At 46.7% G+C, this 20,671-nt stretch overlaps 2 protein-coding genes across 4 annotated transcripts in view; both read right to left on the bottom strand.

Moving 5' to 3' along the window:
• CACNA1H (calcium voltage-gated channel subunit alpha1 H) overlaps nucleotides 1-20,671 on the bottom strand; it is a 385,142-nt gene that overhangs the window by 276,998 nt on the left and 87,473 nt on the right. The window lies entirely within an intron of this gene.
• LOC310831093 (myosin-11) overlaps nucleotides 4,994-20,671 on the bottom strand; it is a 1,553,087-nt gene continuing 1,537,409 nt past the window's right edge. The window contains exon 38 of the transcript XR_014557758.1: nucleotides 4,994-5,170. The gene's annotated coding sequence lies outside the window, so the exon portion shown is untranslated. The remainder of the gene's footprint in view (nucleotides 5,171-20,671) is intronic.

Here is a 20,671-nt window from a genome sequence, read left to right as displayed (position 1 = left end):
ATCATGAATGGAAGGCACCCAAGGCTGAGAAGAGGAAGAGGAGATGTACTACGTGATTTCAGACACGGTGGCATGACATCTAGGAGAGATTCCAAGATGCCAATTAATTATCCATCCTACGCCAGATTCTGCCAGACACACCAGCCATATGCTGCTTTGCTGAACCTAGGCAGTGCCTTTTATTTAAATGCTGGGCCTGTGTGGCCTCCAGCCACCATCTTCTGGAATAATTACAAGTATTCAGCAAGGCGGCTCCTTTCGGGGAATGTTTATTGCTTCACGTCAATCACCCGGTAAGCAGTTATAATTAATGGCCCTCCCATGCCGTTGCTTTGCTCTCAGACACCATGGGATGCTGGGAGGCCTATTTGTCTTTACTGGTTGAGTCCTGATTTGCAGGGCGTGCTCTAAGAGCTTGCAGTCAACATTTTGGTTCCAAGAAGAACTTTGAGATGGGGTGGGGGCTGGAGGAAAAGTACCCTGAAACCAGATCCCCAGCTCACCTTCCCACCCACCCCAGTCAGATGATGACATCCGACTGGGTTGCCCCAGCCACTCTGGGTAGCTTCCAACAAATTAAAAACATAATATAACATTAAATACTAAAATAAACAAAAACCCTTCCCTATACAGGGCTGCCTTCAGATGTCTTCTAAAGGTTGTAGAGTTACTTATCTCCTTAGCTTGGGAAGGGCATAACTCCACACTCTCCAACATTTCTCCAGTGAAAATAGCAACGTCCTAAGGAAAAGTGGGACATTCCGGGATCCAATCAGAAACAGGGACGGCTTCTGTAAACTTGAAACTGTCCTTGGAAAATAGGGGCATTTGGAGGGTCTGAAATGAGTCACAGTCCTGACCCAACAGGGCTGTTCCAATTTTCCTCAACAAGTCTTTTAAGTGGAGATATTTTCACCCTACCCCTCTTTCTGCATTAGATGTGCAATATTTTATTTATTTATTTATAAAAAAACCATGAAATGGGTTTTTAAATATTTTTGTCGTTATTGACGTTTTTATTAATAAATGGCTCCAAGATGTTCTGTAGGAAGTGATTCACAGATGAAAGGAATTGGATTAAAAACATCTGTGGGACATCTCTTTGTCCAATTGCGGTTTGGATAACACTCGACGGGCCAGTGGCATTTCCTGGAAGAAAGCAGCTGCTGAACTGGCTGGCAGCATGCCATACGTAGGATTATAAGCCCACCTTCTGATGATGCATCATCTTAGCACCCTGGGTCGCTGATGACATGGATGATATGTGGAATGAGAGCATCCAAAATGCTAAGGGCTAATTCTCACAAGAGCTCTAGAACTCTGTGATGTCCTACCTGTGAGATAGCTATGTCAGTCGGTACAGTTATGTCACTTATGAACAAGTCTCAACAGTGGCAGGTATGTTCTGCCTCAGTCTATAACCATATTTATCTCTGATACAAACCTATATAATATGTACTAGCAATATAAGTAAAACCTACCTGTCTTGTATATTTAATCCAACAAGTACAAGTATACTGGGAAGAAGTTATTTGTTATCTAAGCTTTAAAAGGGGATGCGGGTGGTGCTGTGGGCTAAACCACAGAGCCTAGGGCTTCCCGATTGGAAGGTCAGTAGTTCGAATTCCCATGACGGGGTGAGCTCCCATTGCTCGCTCCCTGCTCCTGCCAACCTAGCAGTTTGAAAGCATACCACTGCAAGTAGATAAATAGGTACCGCTCTGGTGAGAAGGTAAACGGCGTTTCCGTGCGCTGCTCTGGTTCGCTAGAAGCGGCTTAGTCATGCTGGCCACATGACCCGGAAGCTGTACACCGGCTCCCTCGGCCGGTAAAGCGAGATGAGCGCCACAACCCCAGAGTTGTCCACGACTGGACCTAATGGTTATGGGTCCCTTTACCTTTACCTAAGCTTTAAAAGAGAGAGTGTCTTGTGTAGGGTTCATAGGACAGGAAAAGGGAACTAATTAAAGGGTCGATTGACCTGGGTTCTCTTCTGCATAGCTCTGCAAATGGGAACTAGATTTTAATTCCCACAAAAGACAGTTCGCATTTCATTCACATGTTACAAAAATGATAGAGAGAACCGAAATGCAGCTATCATTTGAAATTGTCCACATTTTGCAATCTGGTTCTCCAGTCAAGTAATGTGCACACAAATTCATATACTAAGGTAGGGGTCACCAACTGGGTGACATGGTCCTTTGAGAAAGAAAGTTATGGGGGAAATGTGCAAGTTCCTTCTAAGCCATTTCTGCGAAATCAAAGTGAGTGTGGTCACCTCTATGCTGAGAAATGTTCTCTGTTGCTATCTCCAGTGTATATAAAATCAATACTGTGTGGTGACCCTAATCAGGAACAGCAGCTGGGTTGCCATATTTCAGTCTGGACCCAAAAGCTGTCGAGCCTTTTTGGGGGGCAAAGTTGCTGAGCTCCAAAAAAAAATCCGAAGTTTTTGAATTGATTTTAGAAAATTCCACCCGGATGCCCAGATATGTCCAGGAAATTCTGGACATATGGCAGTCCTAGACCAGCAGGACATAGCTTTTTGTTTACCATAAGAAGGCAACTAACAGGGGTGTCTGTCTTTCTGATTCTGTGGTATGTATCCCCCACAGATTGCAGCTATGTGATGGCCTGGGAATCCGATTCAGAGACTGAACCGGAGGAATCCCAGCCTGCACAGGAGTCCCCACCTCCAGGGCCGGCTGATCTGGGGCAGGGCCTTGGATCTGAAGCGCCTGCACCTGTGCCGGATCCTCAGGAGCAGGCACCAGGTGATTCCACTCCAGCTCCAGAGGTGATTAAGGACACAGTGCCTACAGGTGCGCCTCTCCCGGCCCTGCCAGAGGAAGGTGAGTCTCCCCCTGGGTCCGGTAACTCCCCAGCCTCTCCTGAACTGCAGAGGCTTAGGGCAGAGAGGCGGAGGGAACTGGTTTCTCCCAGGAGGAGTGCTCGCCTTAAGGCCAGGAGAGGCGGGTCTCCTGGGGGCCGGGACCACCCCTGGCCTCAGAGAAGATAAAGGCCAGTCAGCCCGGTCCCAGGTTGTGGGAGCAACGTCGTTGAGTACCTGCTCCTGCCCGGACCCAGACCTGACCCTCCAGTGTTCCTGTCCCCGCCCGGCTTCCTGCTTCGGACCTCGCCCTGCTCCTTGTGAACTGTTTCCAGGCTAGTGACCCAGGACCGGACGTTGACTACGCCAACGGTAACCTTCTCCCCGGGACCAGCACAAGCTATTTTGTGGCCATCCTCAGCACTCTCTCAAAATTTGAAAAGGGTTTGTGATCCCTGCACTAAAGCAAAGCATGTATAAAAATGTGTATGTTCATTACAATAGCCTAGAAAAAAAATGCAAAAAATTGGGGGAAATGCTTTGCAAATTTAGGCAATGTTGCATTCAAAGAGGTGCACATCGGGAGAACTCTTCTTTCATGAAGACTAATGTTTGTTGGTTTTTTTTTAAAAAAAGAAAAACGCAAACAGAGGTGGAAATTAATGTAAAAACTGTCCATGAGATTAGAGCAATGAGGTTCTGGGAGAAACCATAATTGGCTGGTTGGTTCATCCCTGACATGGATTGGCAGGAGCCAGTCAAACCCTGTCCCTCCTCCATTTCCTAGCTGAGCAGCCCAAGTATTTATTTAGTACAATGACTTATATACGGCCTTTCAGGATACAAATCCTTCCAAGGCTAAGTTGTGGTTGATTTTTAGAGAGTAAATACCACATGATATGCTAGCTCTGTATTACTGCAATGATGCACAGATGTTGGAGTTTTCGTTTGCAACAAATCAACAGTGCAACTGACCAGCGGGAAATGCCAGTTGTAAATTGCAAACTTCCCATTGTAAAGAGTCAGTGCAATTCCCTAGGGTTGTTCATCATCTTACTCGATCCAGTTTGGGATCCCAGAAAGGAAGGTAGGGTAGAATTTTATACTCAGATTCAAAGTTTGTGGTAGGGACGGGGTAGAAATCTGATTCAGTTCACACTGAAATGTGAACCTACCTGATTTGTGCTTTCTGAAAATATGCAAACTTAGGGTTGCCATATGTGCGGATACATACGGGATTTAACCAGTGAAAATAGCGTCTGGGGGGAATTGTCTGGGATTTTGAGGTTGATTGCCTAATGAGCTCAGCAACTTTGTTTTCCCTGGTGTCCTGAATTTTACTTTTAGAAACATGGCAACCCTATGCAAACTGAAACGCTGGCATCTTTCAAAATCCACACTTCTCTACATTTTGCAACACAGTTATGCAGCCAGCTGATGTGTACTAAAATGCGTATTAGTGAAAAGATATATGAAATTTTCTGAAAAGTCTGAAATTTTCTGCAAAGCACTATCATGTACACAACAGGTAGTGAAGCTGTTCTTGCGGAGAAGACTACTGATGACCACTAGTCCACAGCAGAAGGCAGTAATATTTATGAAAACTGGTTTCTGGAAACCACAGGAGGGGAGAGCTGGTCTTGTGCTTAGATGCTGCTTGCTGGTTTCCCACAACCATCTGGTTGACCACTGTGAGAACAGAAAGCTAGATTTAATGGGCTCTTCTTATGCTCTTACGTTACTGCACCTCCTATCACCCCTGACCATTAGCCACTGCAGCGTTTGCCCTCCTATGTGTGTGACATCATACTGGGTTCATAGGGAAAGGGTTAACTAATTGTAAAATGATTAACCAATGGGAACCCAAGGGGAAGAGTTAACGGTGTATAATGTTTAAGCACAGAGAGAATTTGTTAAGAGGAGTTAGAGTGGCTGAGAAGACAGTCTGGAGTTAGACGAGAGAAGGAAGATAAGTCTGTGGGTTGGGCAAGTCTGGTGTGATAGAGTGAGAGAATTTGTTAAGAGGAGTCAGTCAAACAGTTGAGATAATCAGTCAGAAGGTATTAGGAAGGTGTAGGCTGGTAAATAAATTAAAGTTAAGATACTGACAGGAACATTATCTGAGAAACCATAAACTTGTTAATGTTTGTAAAATAAACTTGGTTTTTTTTGTTCACTTTTAACAACTGACTGGACTCAGTGTTTTACCAGAGAGTAACGGGTTGGTGGCAGCGGGGAAATGATCACAGTGGTGGCACAGGGATCAATAGACTGTTAAACGTCCAGGGACCCTGTGTAATTGTCACAGCCACATTGACTGGGGCTGATGGGTGTTTGAGTCTGCCAACAGCCACAGATATACACTAATGGTGGAATATCAGCAAGCAAGAACGAAGGATGCAACTAGCACTGCTTTGCTTCACTTCCACTTCCAACGAAGTCTTCCATTTGTCTTCCAGTTGTTGAAATGTTATTGCAGTCAACTCTCCAAGAATTGTGTCTGATTCGTAAACAATCCTCAGTACACAGGAGGACTGAGAAATGTTTATACGTTATGCTAGGACATAAATTGATTGGGACCCAAAGACCCAATCCATTACTGTTTTGCCGGGGAGAGTTTCACGCACTGAAACTCACGTTGACATTTCCTCTAATGCCATGCCTTCAAATCTGATTACCGCCACAGCAAATGCAGATAAATGATTTCTTTGCCTTGTGTTTGCCACAGATGGTTAAAGATGATTGGTCTTGGTGGTCCAGCATTACCCAAAGATGTCTTAGCAGTGCAAGAGAAAGAAAGAAAGCAAGAAAGCAAGCAAGCAAGCAAGAAAGAAAGAAAGAAAGAAAGAAAGAAAGAAAGAAAGAAAACAAGGAGTGAAAGCAGCAGGGTGGGGAAAGAGACAGCTTTGAAGAACATCAAGACGGGGAAGTGATCGCTAGGAAAAGTCCTCCAAGTGTGATGACCAGATGAACAGGAGAAGCAACGGGTGTGTGTGTCTGGGGGGGGGGGGGCAAACACATCAAAGGCAGAAGGGCAGAAAGGGAATGGAGAATTATACTGAACTACAGAAGGTCAACCTGGAATGAATCCATGGCTTGACATCTCTGACAAGTTAATGGAAACAGATGGCTTTTTGGGCAAGAGTTTTCTATCATCTCTGCCTGTTTAGAGAAACCGGCTTGATAATTTCACTTGCAGATTTTGCCTCCCGGGATGCAGGAGCTGGATCACAGCAATCCCATCAGCTCCTGCAGAACCCCTCCACCTGGTGTGTGTGTATTTGGCCTTGGCCCAGTATACCTGAAGGAGCATCTCCACCCCCACTGAGGTCCAGTACCAAGGGCCTTCTGGCAGTTCCTTCACTGCGAGAAGCAAAGCTACAGGGAACCAGGCAGAGGGCCTTCTCGGTGGTGGCACCCACCCTGTGGAAGGCCCTCCCACCAGATGTCAAAGAGATAAACAACTACCTGACATTTAGAAGACGTCTGAAGGCAGCCCTGTTCAGGAAACTTTTTACTGTGTGACATTTTAATGTATTTTTAATCTTTGTTGGAAGCCACCCAGAGTGGCTGGGGAAGCCCAGCCAGATGGGCAGGGTACAAATAATAAATTGTTGTTGTTGTTGTTGTTGTTATTATTATTATTATTATTATTATTGAAAGCACATTCATCCCCAAGGAATCCTGGGAATGGTAGTTTACCCCTTGCAGAGCTACAATCGGGATGCCAACTTGAATAAAATATGGGGTGGGAGGTACCGTATTTTTCGATGTATTGGACGCCCCCATGTACAGTGGTACCTCGCAAGACAAATGCCTCGTAAGACGAAAAACTTGCAAGACGAAAGAGTTTTTCGTTTTTTGAGTTGCTTCGCAAGACGAATTTCCCTATGGGCTTGCTTTGCAAGACGAAAACGTCTTGCAAGTTTGTTTCCTTTTTCTTTTTCAATGCATTCCTATGGGAATCCGTGCTTCGCAAGACGAAAAATTCGCAAGACAAAAAAACTCGCAGAACGAATTAATTTCGTCTTGCGAGGTACCACTGTATAAGATGACTCCCTGTTTTGGGGGACTCAAAGTTTTGCAGAAGAGAGCCAACAGTGGTTGAGCGATTTTGGGGGGCGATTCACTATAGTTTCTCTACTTCTGGGGGAGGGTGTTAACAAAAGTGCTCACCTGCCAGAGCACCCCTTGCAATTGCATGCACTGCCATTGCCGCTTATCGTCTGACTGATCAGCACCGGCTACTCATGTATAAGACGAGCCCCCCAATTTTGACTTGATTTTTGGGTAAAAAAAAGAGCTCGTCTTATTTATACACAGAAAAGTACGGTAAGCCCTGCCCCGCATAATCAATCATACACACCATTCAGATGGCAATGCCTATCAAATTTATTGGGGGGACTGAAGGGACCTCGGCTGCTAGGATTTGGCTCCTATGGCTACAATTCTCAGCACCATTCATGAACTACAATTCCCATGATTCTTTGGGGGCAGGGGGATGTGTTTTGAGTGTGCTTTAAAGCTATGGGGTGTACACAGCCCAAGTCAGACCGTTAAGGTGGCCAAATGTCCTGCTTTATAGAGGGCAGTCCTTGATCTGAGGACCTTCTCTAGTAGATAGGCTGTCTGCCGTAACTCCAGTTTAAAGAACCCTAAGAACCAGTGGTGTTTGGTGCACACTGGTACTGGTAGGATGGACGCCTGGGAGACTAACAGTAGGTTGACAGCCAGTTCAGCTTGGTTGTGTATTTTTTAATGTTTTATTTATTGTTTATGACTACTTTTGCTATGTTGTAGTTATGGGTTTTTTTTTTCATTTTGTAAGTTGCCTTGAGCATGGTTTGAACTGTGGAAAAATGGCATATAAATAAAATTATGTATGTATGCGACACAGAGTTGTCATACTGTAATTTGAAGCTAGCTTCCGCTAGGCTGACGTTTGCTGGCTGCAGGCACAGTGTTCTTAATATTTTTTGTTAATTATTATTTTTAATGCCACTCTTGCCCACCTGGAGAGTATTGACCCTGCATCTCAAATGAAGAGCTGAGTTTGAGAGGCAGTGGAGCTTGCAAAGTGTATTTGGGGTGCATGGTTGGCTGATATTTAAACCGGTCTCTTCATGTCCCACAGCTCCTGCTGCTAGTCACTATAATTCAGGCATGGGCATAGCCACTTGCCTAGTCACCTATGGCGGAGAAAGATAGCCTAAGGGGGAACCAGGTTGTCCACCCAGTTAGGGGTGGGGGAGAAATCTGATTCAGTTCACATTTAAAGGAGAACCTACCTATCATTTCCAAAACAAGATGCGAACTGAAACACTGCGATCCTTCACGCAAATGCGACCCGAATCTGTGGCAGATGCCTAACACTGCAGAATGCATAGTACAATATTAATCATTAAAGACTTTGGATGCAGTTATCCCTATTCCTGCTGAAGCAGCAGCATATTTACCAGCAAAGCCTGAGCGTTTTATTTGAATTGGCATGGTGGCACATGAACATCATCTCAGAAGGCAGATTCTCTCACTCTGTGCCCGAAAGGTGCCTGATATTGTCACTGCGGGAAAGTGCCAGAGCTCTGTCTAGTCAGATTGTATGGGATCGATTCCAACTTGTTACCTCTGAGTTTGTGGATGGGCTGCTTGGATGAGTGAAACCAACCACCTGTCTCCTGGATCCTTGCCCATCTTGGCTCATAAAAGTGAGCCAGGCGGGGCTGGGGAATGGACTCTGTGGGGTGGCAAATGTTTCCCTCTGCAACCGAGTTTTCCATGAAACCCTTAAAGAGCAGTTATTGATCAACTTCTTTTTTAAAAACCCCACATCTTTGAACCTGGCCAATATGGCCAATTATCGCCCAGTCTATTCCATGGAGGAGGCGATGATGATATCTGCCTCCATCCCTGGAAAATAATGCGTTTACTTTGGCCTTGCCAAACTCTCTTTCTCAAGCTTTCAGATTTTGCAGAGAGCTGTGGCAGATGCCAAGCGATTGAACAGAATTTCAAAGGAAGCTGGATCCCGACAGTTTTGTCCATCCCAGAAGCAGCTGTTACACCACAAGGCCAAACTCATTGGTTCCTGTGTGTATGTGTGCATCTCTAATCTTTGCAGGATTGGGTTCGGACCCAGGAGGTCCAAAACGCCTGGTATTCGCAGACCAAGCTACTCAAGCTGTCAGCTGCAATGTAGACATCCCATCTGGTAGCAATGAGGATCCTGCTCATGAAGGAATTATATGATATTATTATGGCTATTATTCTAGCTATGAAACACTTCCCCCCTCCCTGCCTCCTCCTGCAGGACTCAAGGCAACATGCTTTCCCTGGTCCTGAATGGGGTCACTGTGCCCCTGAAGGACCAGGTGAGCAATTTGGACTCACAACTGTCCTTGGAGGCGCAAGTCAATTCTGTGTCCAGGGCAGCTGTCTACCAGCTCCACCTGCCTCCAGACTGTCTCGCCAGAGTGGTGCATGCTCCTCCTACTTGGACTACCGCAATGCACTCTACGTGGGGCTGCCTTTGAAGGTGACCCAGAAACTGCAACTAATCCAGAATGCGGCAGCTAGACTGGGGGCTGGGAGTGGCCGCTGAGACCATATAACACCAGTCCTAAAGGATCTTCATTGGCTTCCAGTGCATCTCTGAGCACAATTCAAAGTGCTGGTGCTGACCTTTAAAGCTCTAAGCAGCCTCGGTCCAGCATACAGTACCTGAAGGAGCGTCTCCACCCCCATTGTTCAGCCTGGACACTGAGGTCCTCCTCTGTCTTCTGGCAGTTCCCTCCCTGAGAGAAGTGAGGTTACAGGGAACCAGGCAGAGGACCTTCTCGGTGGTGGTGCCTGCCCTTTGGAATACCCTCCGTTCAGATGTCAAGGAGATAAACAACTATCTGACTTTTAGAAGACATCTGAAGGCAGCCCTGTTTAGGGAAGTTTTTAATGTTTGATGCGTTAGTATGTTCTGATATATGCTGTGAGCTGCCCAGAGTGGCTGGGGAAACCCAGCCAGATGGACAGGGCATAAATAATAAAATTGATTAATAATAATAATAATAATAATAATAATAATAATAATAATAATAATTCCACAAAGTATTCAGCAGATCATAGCAAGTGTTTCATGATATTTTAAATTGTATTTTCTCCTGATCTAATTGCACATGTTAGGTTGCTTACTTATTGCTTACATCTGAAGGCAGCCCTATATTGGGTAGTTTTTATGTTTTATTATGTTTCTATATGTGGTGGAAGCCACCCAGAGTGGCTGGGAAAACCCAGCAGATGAGCAGGGTATTCCTATTCCTATTCCTATTCGTATTCCTCCCCCCTCCCTGTTTTGTGAGATGCTTTGAAAACTTGTGCTGGAAAGAGACACAAACTTTTTAAAATAAATACATTAAAAGTCATATCTATATCAACGTTGAACAGCTTTTTAAAGCATGGGACGCATTGGCTGCCTGAGGCTACTATATGATGGTGCCAGCCCTGCCTTCCTGGTTTCCTAGAGCTGAACTAGGGGTGATAAACCTTCCGTAGCACGAGGGCCACATTTCTTCCTGGGCAACCTTCTGGGGGCCACTGACCAGTAATGGTCTGGACAGACCATAATCCAAGTCAATAAACAATCAGAACCTTTGTTAAACTATGGCCCCATCCTGCACAATCCATTTCAGGTAGCATTGTACCAGTTTAAACAGTCACTGTTTCCTCCCTAAGGAATTTTGGGCAAGGGTGCTGGTTCCCTTCACAGAGCTACGATTCCCAGAATTCCCTGCAAAGTAGGGAACCACTTTGGAAATTGTAGCTAACTTAGATCCAGAGAACAAAACCAAGAGCAGATTAACTAGGCTAAAATGGATTAATTTTATTGATCGCAGTAGGAGTTCCACGTTGCTGCCAAATGCATTCCATGGGTTCACAATATTCTGATAGGGCTCCGGAAGAAGACAGTGGAGTGGCAAATTCTGAAGCGCAGGGCCCTGAATGATAGTCACGGTCACAGCCACCCACATCCCTGCCCACTCTACGATTATAAAACCTTCTAAGATTATACAATCTTCTACGATTATACAGTAATAATACTTAGGGATGCAGACAGTGCTCATCAACCCATCCAGGAGAAGAAAAATTCTGATCCCAAACCTCTGCTGCTTTGCGAGATATCTTCAGGAGAAGAAAAGGCTACGGGCAGGTGTGGAGGACTCCCTGGTCCTGAATGGGGTAACTGTGCCCCTGAAGGACCACGTGCGCAGCCTGGGAGTCATTTTGGACTCACAGCTGTCCAAGGAGGCACAGGGCAATTCTGTGTCCAGGGCAGCTTTCTACCAGTTCCATCTGGTATGCAGGCTGACACCCTACCTGCCCACGGACTGTCTCACCAGAGTGGTGCATGCTTTAGTTATCTCCCGGAAATTACAACTAATCCAGAATGCGGCAGCTAGACTGGTGACTGGGAGTGGCCACCGAGACCACATAACACCAGTCCTGAAAGACCTACACCGGCTCCCAGTATGTTTCCGAGCACAATTCAAAGTATTGGTGTTGACCTTTAAAGCCCTAAATGGCCTCGGTCCAGTATATCTGAAGGAGCGTCTCCACCCCCATCGTTCTATCCGGACACTGAGGTCTAGTGCCGAGGGCCTTCTGGTGGTTCCCTCGCTGCAAGAAGCCAAGTTACAGGGAACCAGGCAGAGGGCCTTCTCGGTAGTGGCACCCGCTCTGTGGAACTCCCTCCCACCAGATATCAAAGAAAAGAACAACCACCAGACTTTCAGAAGACATCTGAAGGCAGCTCTGTTTAGGGAAGCTTTTAATGTTTAACAGACCACTGTATTTTAATATTTTGTTGGAAGCCACCCAGAGTGTCTGGGGAAACCCAGCCGGATGGGCGAGGTATAAATAATAAATTGTTGTTGTTGTTGTAATTGGTTCTTATTGCAGCAGAGAGGCAGGGACCCAGCTACAGAAATTGTAACAGGTATTCGACCCCCACCCCACCCCAAACCAGTACACCAATGTGCCCATTGCAGCCACAGAGCAAATGGACTCAAAGCTCCCCCCTTTCGTGCTGAATGGGTGGCTCAAGAACGCAGGAGACAGTGACCCTGATGGGACCCAGCAGCTGTCTAACATCACCAGGTGATGAGAAGAGGACAAGGCTCTTGCAGCTTTTCGTATTGATGGAGACAAGGGGATTTCTGCAGGTTTTTGTCATTTTGAAGCATATTTACTCCACTCGCCAGCTGAAAAGGCTCCCAGAATGACCTACAAAGATCAGTAGTCAGGCAGCCACCCCCCCCAAAAGGACATGACACATAAGGAAAAAGGGATGGGGAGGGAGAAGCAAAAATGCAAGTTTAAGCAGCAGTTCTTTTAAAAGTTACATTTCTTATTAGAACCAGCTGGGATGGAAATTGTTCATGTAGCCTAGTATGTTCTGTTTTTAATTCTGAATTTTTTAAATTGTAATTTAAAAATTAATAAATATAGTAATAATTTAAAAAGTAATAAATACAACAACAACAACAACAACAACAACACTGCTTCAGAAATAGTAAAGGGTCTTCAGACCCCCATGCCCCAAACCCCTACACCCCTGAGATAGCTTGCAAGTGCTCTGTCGTACTACTTAGGGAAATTTGTATGATGAAGGGATATAATCCTGATATTCATTAGAGTAACTTTACAGTTGACCCCCCTCGGCATACCTCTTTATTTAGCAAAAATATCAATGCCTCTATTTAAAATACAAAAGAAAATGAAAGAAAGAGGGTTTGGAATTGTCCCATGTGGCTGTGGAGGGAGATTACCACACACATGCAGAGCACACAGATTCTACATCATAACCATCTGGAAGCCTCATGTTTCGGCAAATTCTATGTTACTGGGGTGAGCAAGGACAGCAGGCATTAGACGCTGTGCCTGATGTATTGATTTAATAAAGTTTCTCCCCCCCCCCACCTCCATCTGCCTGCTTGTTGCTATGGCTGCGAGCTGCTGACTATGTATAAAAGAGAGAGGAATGAGGGCATGGGATGTGCCTCTTTAGCGACCTGCCGATTTTCAGCGCCTAAGGAAATGTGTAGTTGCAAAGATCTCCCAGGCAAAGGGATTCCCTCATCAGGCGAATAAAGCAGAGAACGTCATACCTGCAACTAGGGTTCCAAGGTCAGGAGCATCCCAGACCCTAAGATTTCAGGGCCCAAACCTGAGACCTGGAGGCAGTCCCTGGTGATGTCACAGTGGAGGCCCTCTGATGATGTCATGGGAGTGGTCCCCGGAGATGGAGGTTAATTGGGAGAGATGATCAGTAGAGGCCGTATTCTTCCGAGTTTCTACGCTACATTTTGCAACCAGGTCCTGCTGGGCTGAAGGTTTCATGCTGCAGGCGCAATCTTCTTAATATATAGCTATATTAATTAAAGGCACTCTGTCCTACTGGGAAATCCAAGCCCTGCCCCTGCCACATGGAGAGGGCCATGTAGAGACTTCACTTAGAGACTTCTCAGGACACCCAACCCTGAGAAGAGAAAGAAGAGACCTGCCACATGATTTCAGACATGGTGGCATCCTTGCTCAGCAAGTCCAGAAACTCAGCGGAGTTGTTGGGTGGATGTGATGAGCTGTCTCTGCCTGGCTTATAGGACCAGTTCCTCTCCCTGCATGAATAGGGAAAGGAAATAGCTACTTTCACTTGGGCCTGAGGTTATCTCCCATGCAAACCTTACCCAGAGTAAACCCATGGGAATTAATGAACATGACCAACATTGTTAATTTCAGCTGCACTGCTCTCAGTAGAATTTAGTTGGCTAGAATCCCTGGTCTGGAGGCTCCAGCTGGTGCAAAACCATGCAGCAAGATGGTTGGTGGGCTCAAGCCTTCAGAGCTCTCCTTAGGCCACACCTCTTCTTAATAGGCCACGCCCTTCAGTGGTCCTGCTTTGGAATGTGAGCAGCTTTGCCCAGCTGCAGTGCATCCTTGAACTTCGCCAATGCCTCCCGCTTTCCTGGATAGGAAACCACCCTATCGTACAAAGGTAACATTTACATCTGTTGCCCTGACTCCTTTTGCCTCTGACCCCGCCCACTGCTAGCATGCGGCCCTTGGGAGGAAGCCCTGAAGCGAATGTGGCCCCCGAGGCTAAAGAAAGTATTCCCACACTTGGCAGAAAAAACGGAACTCAGTACGGAGCAGAGTCTGATCTCAATATCAAGGGAGGGAAGGGGGCGATTCGAGGGACAGCCTAATTGCGGGACGAAAATGGAGGGGACGGTTAAAAGTTTTATCGTTAGGAACCCCTTGTCACCTCAAATATCCCAAGCGCCACTTTTGAAAGGCAGGTTAACTCAAAATCGCTGGCTTTTTCAGTGCCACTCCTCCTAAGCTGAACAAAGCGGGGCCACGCGTCTCCTTTGACAAGATTTATGGCTCAACCTGTTCGCGTTGCAAACATAACAGGCCGACTCTATTATCCCAGACCTCATGGGCAGCTCTTCAGGGACTTTTATTACAAACTAACGAGGTCCTTGGAATAACTTTTCCACTGCCTGCGAACCTGAAAAGTCAAGGATGGAGTAAGGCGTAGCGAGATGCATTGGAGCGGTGGCGGGGACAATATTTCATCATGGTATGGTGCTGCCGACTCCTGGGGTAAATTTCTTCTCTGTCGCACATGGGGAGTGTGTGTGTGTTTATTTCACTCTTTATCGTCCCTGGGCTTTCGAGCTTAAAGATCCTTACAAAGTTGTTCTTTCTAAGAGCTAGTGTGGTGCAGTGGTTAGAGCACTGTGAGGGACCAGGGTTCAAATCCCCACTTGGACAAAAAGCTCACCAGGTGACCTTGGAAGCCAGTTGCCGCCTTCCAGCCTAATCTACCTCACACGGTTGTTGTGGGGATTAAACGAGGAAGGGGAAGAAGCATGCATGCTGCCTCAAGCTCCTCAGAGAAAAAAGGTGGAAGTAGAAATGCAATACATAAAATAACGGTTGGAGAAAATAAATCAAGCAATCCGCATTAATCTGCCTGCATGTTCTGGTGTTTTCTAAGCAAATAACAAACAAATAAGGAGAAGGAAGAGGTGGAGGGGCAAAAGACTAACAAAGTAACCACAACAAAAGTGATCAAGAAGCCAAAACAAGCGTATTTTTCCTGCAGAGAAAAGGACCAGTGTCACTCTGACCAGAGGCAGGGAAGATTTGGAGAGCCAAGAAGAAGAAGTGCTTGGATTTGATATCCCGCTTTATCACTACCCAAAGGAGTCTCAAAGCGGCTAATGTTCTCCTTTCCCTTCCTCCCCCACAACAAACACGCTGTGAGGTGAGTGAGGCTGAGAGACTTCAGAGAAGTGTGACTAGCCCAAGGTCACCCAGCGGCTGCATGTGGAGGAGCGGGGAAGCGAACCCGGTTCCCCAGATTATGAGTCTACCGCTCTTAACCACTACACCACACTGGCTCTCTCACCAAGGGCAGTCCTCCTTGTTGGCATGCCACAAAAGCAGGCCCTCACCCTCCACAGATCTCTCTCTGCCGTAAGGTGGACAGTGGAGCTTGGACAGAGGCAGAGCTATGAGACAGAGACAGACACAGGCGGAAGAAAAAGGCTGGAATTGATCTGCAGCTTCTGCCTGCAGAGAAGTCCTTCCTTCTCCCTTACAGTACAGCCACCACCAGAGACAATCACTCCACCATCAATTCCAGAGAGAGACCCAGGCACAGGGCTGTCTTAAGCATATGCGGCGCCGGGGTGCAAAGATCTGCCCAGTGCTCCCCACAACTCTTGGGCCCCGGACTCTCGGCCTGGCGCCCCTGAGAGCCCTGCACCCGGGTGCCCCGCACCCCTAGCGCCTATGGGTAAGACAGCCCTGCCCAGGCAGAAGCTTCAGATCCATCCCAGCCTTTTTCTTCTGCCTGCATCTCTCTCTGTATGCTTCTTTTGATTTCCCTTTTTTAAAAAAGCCACAACTTTCGTGTGTGCCTACACCAACATATCCGTGCGGTGTGGTGCTACCAAACTACATACAAAACTGAAACCAGTCGTGTCTCCTTAGCTTTCTTTCCCTCCTGGTGTCACCCAGAACTGATTCCTCTCATGCAACAGTATCTAAATCACTTACATTCCTGGTCACATTACAGCCCTTCCTTTTAGAGAATTCACGGATTTCTTCCTTTCCTTCTTTTCTCCTGACCATCAATGGCTGGAGAAGAAAAGGTGTTTCATCAGCTGGAAAACTGTCCGGTGTGGCTGGTTTAATTACTGCCCCGCTCTAATTATGCCTTTTAAAAGTTATCTTTCATCAAGCTGTAATTTTATGGAGCATTAATTAATGCACTTGGGCATGCGGAAAAAGAGCCTTTGCAAACAGCAATCCCCATGCTTTTCTCCTCTTCATCCACCATGCAGCTGGTTCATCTTATAAGGGTATATTCGGTCCCATAGGGCCTTCTCAGTTTTTCCTGAAAACATTCCCACCCCGCAGTGAATTCAGCTATCTTCTTCTAGCCCCTCCTTTTCCATCCCTTCACAAACATAAACTGTGAATGCCTCTATCCCAGGGGTCAGCAACCTTTTTCAGCCATGGGCTGGTCCACCGTCCCTCAGACCTTGTGGTGGGTTGGACTATATCGGAGGGTGGGGGAATGAACGAATTCCTATGCCCCACAAATAGCCCAGAGATGCATTTTAAATAAAAGCACACATTCTACTCATGTAAAAACACCAGGCAGGCCCCACAAATAACCCAGAGCTGCATTTTAAATAAATGGACACATTCTACTCATGTAAAAACACGCTGGTTCCTGAACCATCCGTGGGCTGGATTGAGAAGGTGATTGGGCTGCATCCAGCCCACAGGCCTTAGGTTGCCCACCCCTGTTCTATCCTTTAATAATCATTGTGTTTCAAGAGTTTGAATAACAGAATGCTGGTACATTATCTATCTACAGTGGTACCTTGGGTTAAGTACTTAATTCGTTCCGGAGGTCCGTTCTTAACCTGAAACTGTTCTTAACCTGAAGCACCACTTTACCTAATGGGGCCTCCTGCTGTCACTGTGCCATCGGAGCATGATTTCTGTTCTCATCCTGAAGCAAAGTTCTTAATCCGAGGTAATATTTCTGGGTTAGTGGAATCTGTAACGTGAAGCGTATGTAACCTGAGATACCACTGTATTATCTGTCTGTCTGTCTGTCTATCATCTATCTAATCTATCATCTATCTATCTATCTATCTATCTATCTATCTATCTATCATCTATCTATCATCTATCTATCATCTATCCATCTATATCTATCTATCTTCTCAGTCATCATCATTCTCCCTGTATGTGTAAAGAGGAAGCAGTGGGCTGAGCACCTGCTTGGCATGCAGAAGGCATCTGATGCAATCCCTGGCATCTTCATGTAAAAATATATGTATATATAGAGTTGAGAAGTTGAGAAGGAAAGGTGAGGAGGCCTTGTGACCCTAAGGATCAAGGATGAGAACTCCATACCCTCCAACATTTCTCCAATAAAAATAAAGATGTGCCCTATTCCACATCTTTAGGAAAAGTGGGCCATTCCAGGATCAAATCAGAAACTGGGATGGCTTCTACAAATGTGGGACTGTCTCTGGATTTACTCGGAGGGTCTGGAAATCCTATGGGATCCGTGAGCCAGATCAGGAATTTGTGTGGCTGGAACGCAGCCCACTCTACAAAGCTTTACAAAGCTAAGAGTTAACATCCATTTCTACTTTGCCTCTGGCCCCCTCCAGTTCATGCCTTTGGCCCCTTCCAAGCTCTTGGGCTCAAATGCATCCCTCCTCCTCTGCTCCTCTGCCCAAGTGTACAAACCCACTGGAAGACAGCGGTTCCTGATGGCAACCAAGTTTTAAGTGCATTTAGCAAAATTGGTTCAAGTTCTGCCCTCCCTCCTTCAACTCTCCTTCTCTCTCCTTCTCTGTGCTGAAAGCTCCCTGTGAGTGGGGACTTGACTGTGTTGCCTCTAAGTGACTCTGTTAAGGCGCCATGGACATTGAAGTCGCTGCGTGTATAAATAAATACAGTGAATGAGTCAAAGAAAACACAAACATCATTCATATATAGAGAGAGAGTCAGTGAAAGGAGAAAATCTTGTTAATAAATTTGTCCTTCTTCCTTAATTCCAAGAAGACCCAAGGAAACCTAAACTCAATTGCTCCTGCTGTTTTAGCTGTTAAGAAAGGGCTTACAATGAGTCACCCTCCAGCAAATACTCACAGAGGAGGGAAGGAAGGGGGGGGGGGACAAGAGGGAGATGACCAAACAAGGTAATGTTTGTTTTAAATTCAGCCTGGAGTAGATATTCTGCAAGATCTATAGGGAGGAGGGGAGAAAAAACATATTTCCTTGCAACCGAGCCGACTGACCTGCAAATGTTGCCAGCTGTCTATGCTAAAGCAACAGGAAACAAGGGAGTCAAGATTATTACCCACCCCACCCCCAAATGCACGTGCGGACAGGCTGTAAAATCCCACTTGACTCGATAAGGGATCTGATGGGTTCCTTTTGCATTGCAGAACACAAGTCTTCAGTGTGGTTCAACATGGCTCTTGTCAGGAATACTTAGCCATCAGCTTGTAAGGGAGCTCAGTGATGCTGCTATTAATTCTGCTGCTGCTGCAGTGACCATCCCCATATAGTGGATGGCATGCTCAAGGCAAGGGTTAGGGATCTCCAGTGCTAACCTGAAATCTCCAGGTTTGCATGGCCCCCTTCTCTGCTTCCTCCACGCCTCTCCCAATTAACCTCTGTCTCCAGGGCTCATTGGTGGGAGGGAGCGCAGGTGAAGAATCACTAGGACCCATCCCTGTGACATCATCCTCTCCCAGGTCTCCGGTTTGGACCCTGAAATGTCCAGGGTCTGGGATGTCCCCATCATGTCTGCTGGCACCTGCCTGCCCAGTGAGTTAAAAATATAGCTAAGGCATAATGAGGAAAGGCTTGCATTAAAAAAATAAGGTTTTGAACAGGTGCCAAATTTTATACAGATTTGGCCTTATATAGATGGAAAAGGGTGGGACGTGGGTGGCGCTGTGGGTTAAACCATAGAGCCTAGGGCTTGCCAATCAGAAGGTTGGTAGTTTGAATCCCTGCAATGGGATGAGCTCCTGTTGCTCGGTCCCTGCTTCTGCCCACCTAGCAGTTCGAAAGCACATCAAAGTGCAAGTAGATAAATAGGTACCGCTCCAGCGGGAAGGTAAACGCCGTTTCCGTGTGCTGCTCTGGTTCACCAGAAGCGGCTTAGTCATGCTGGCCACGTGACCCGGAAGCTGTACGCCGGCTCCCTCGGCCAATAAAGCGAGATGAGCACTGCAACCCCAGAGTTGTCCGCGACTGGACCTAATGGTCAGGGGGTCCCTTTACCTTTATCTTTAGATGGAGATCAATAAATTGGGAACTACCCAGCTGAAGGTTCGGTGCTGTGTTTCAGTGTTTAAATCCCATTTTTGTATTAGTGTGATTTTAAAAATATAATTCAAAACCATTTTATTTGTAGATCGCCCTGAAAACTAACGTTGAAGGGTGCTATAGAAATTCCTGAAAATAAATCCTGAGTGTCAGCTGGCAATACTCTCTTGGAGGCAGAATCCAGCTCGTTCTTCTTGATGGAAGCTTTCTTGGGCTCCCAGTTACACAAAGAAAAGGGTAACGTGTGTTGGTGAGGCAGCGAGGTTTGCAGATTGGTGAGAAAACAAAGATCTGTTTTCTCTCTTGCCCCATCTGCCCGTAATTGGTTCTGACATGTTTGTGGCACCTGGAATGGAAGGAGGAGGAAGGCGAGTTGCAGAAACAATCTGCCACTGGGTCCTGTTGCTTTGATTGATGAAGGAAAGCAGGCAAGCAGCATCTTTTAAATCAGGCAAAGGTAATGGTTTGGGATGGGGTTTCAATCCCTCTGAAAATCACGCACACAGCTTGCGTGTGCTGCTCCAGGGGGGAGGTTACCGTGTGGCGAGGTCCAGGACCTCAGTTGAGGGTCTGCAGACATTCCTCCTTGGGCGAAGCGGGGTCCACATCGAGAAGCTGGGCAAGGACAGGTACTCTGGGGGAACAGGACTGGAAGCTGGCCAAAACAGCTCATCAACGACGTTGCTCCCGCAACCTGGGACCGGGCTGACTGGCCTTTATCTTCTCTGAGGCCAGGGGCGGTCCCGGCCCCCAGGAGACCCGCCTCTCCTGGCCTTAAGGCAAGCACTCCTCCTGGGAGAAACCAGTTCCCTTCGCCTCTCTGTCCTGAGCCTCTGCAGTTCAGGAGAGGCTGAAGGGTTACTGGGTCCAGGGGGAGACTCACCTGTAGGCACTGAGTCCTCAACCACCTCTGGAGCCAGAGTGGATTCACCTGGTGCCTGCTCCTGAGGATCCGGCACAGGTACAGGCGCTTCAGAATCAAGGCCCTGCCCCAGTTCAGCCAGCCCTGGAGGCGGGGACTCCTGTGCAGGCTGGGATTCCTCCGGTTCAGCCTCTGAATCGGATTCCCAGGCCATCACATTACGGGTTGTCCTCGGCAGGAACACAGGAAGCTGCCTTGAATGAAGCCAAAGCATTCACTCATTTTGCTCAGTATTGTATGGGCAGACAAGAGCTCAGTTGGTAGACCATGATACTCTTAATATCAGGGTCATGGGTTTGAGCCCAACCTTGGGCAAAAGATTCCTGCATTGCAGGGGGTTGGACTAGATGACCCTAGTGGTCCCTTCCAACTCTACAATTTTATGGTTCTATGAACATTTAGATTGGCACAAGTTAACCAGTGGTTCTCAAAGAGGGTGGCATGCTACACTGCTGTGGCAGGAAAGGGTGGCAAATGTGGGAAGA

Source organism: Podarcis gaigeae (genome assembly GCF_964106915.1).
Source record: "Podarcis gaigeae genome assembly, chromosome: 14".
NCBI lineage: Eukaryota > Metazoa > Chordata > Lepidosauria > Squamata > Lacertidae > Podarcis > Podarcis gaigeae.
The sequence above is the reverse complement of the archived record's forward strand: the minus strand, read 5'-3'. Positions and strand labels throughout refer to the sequence as shown.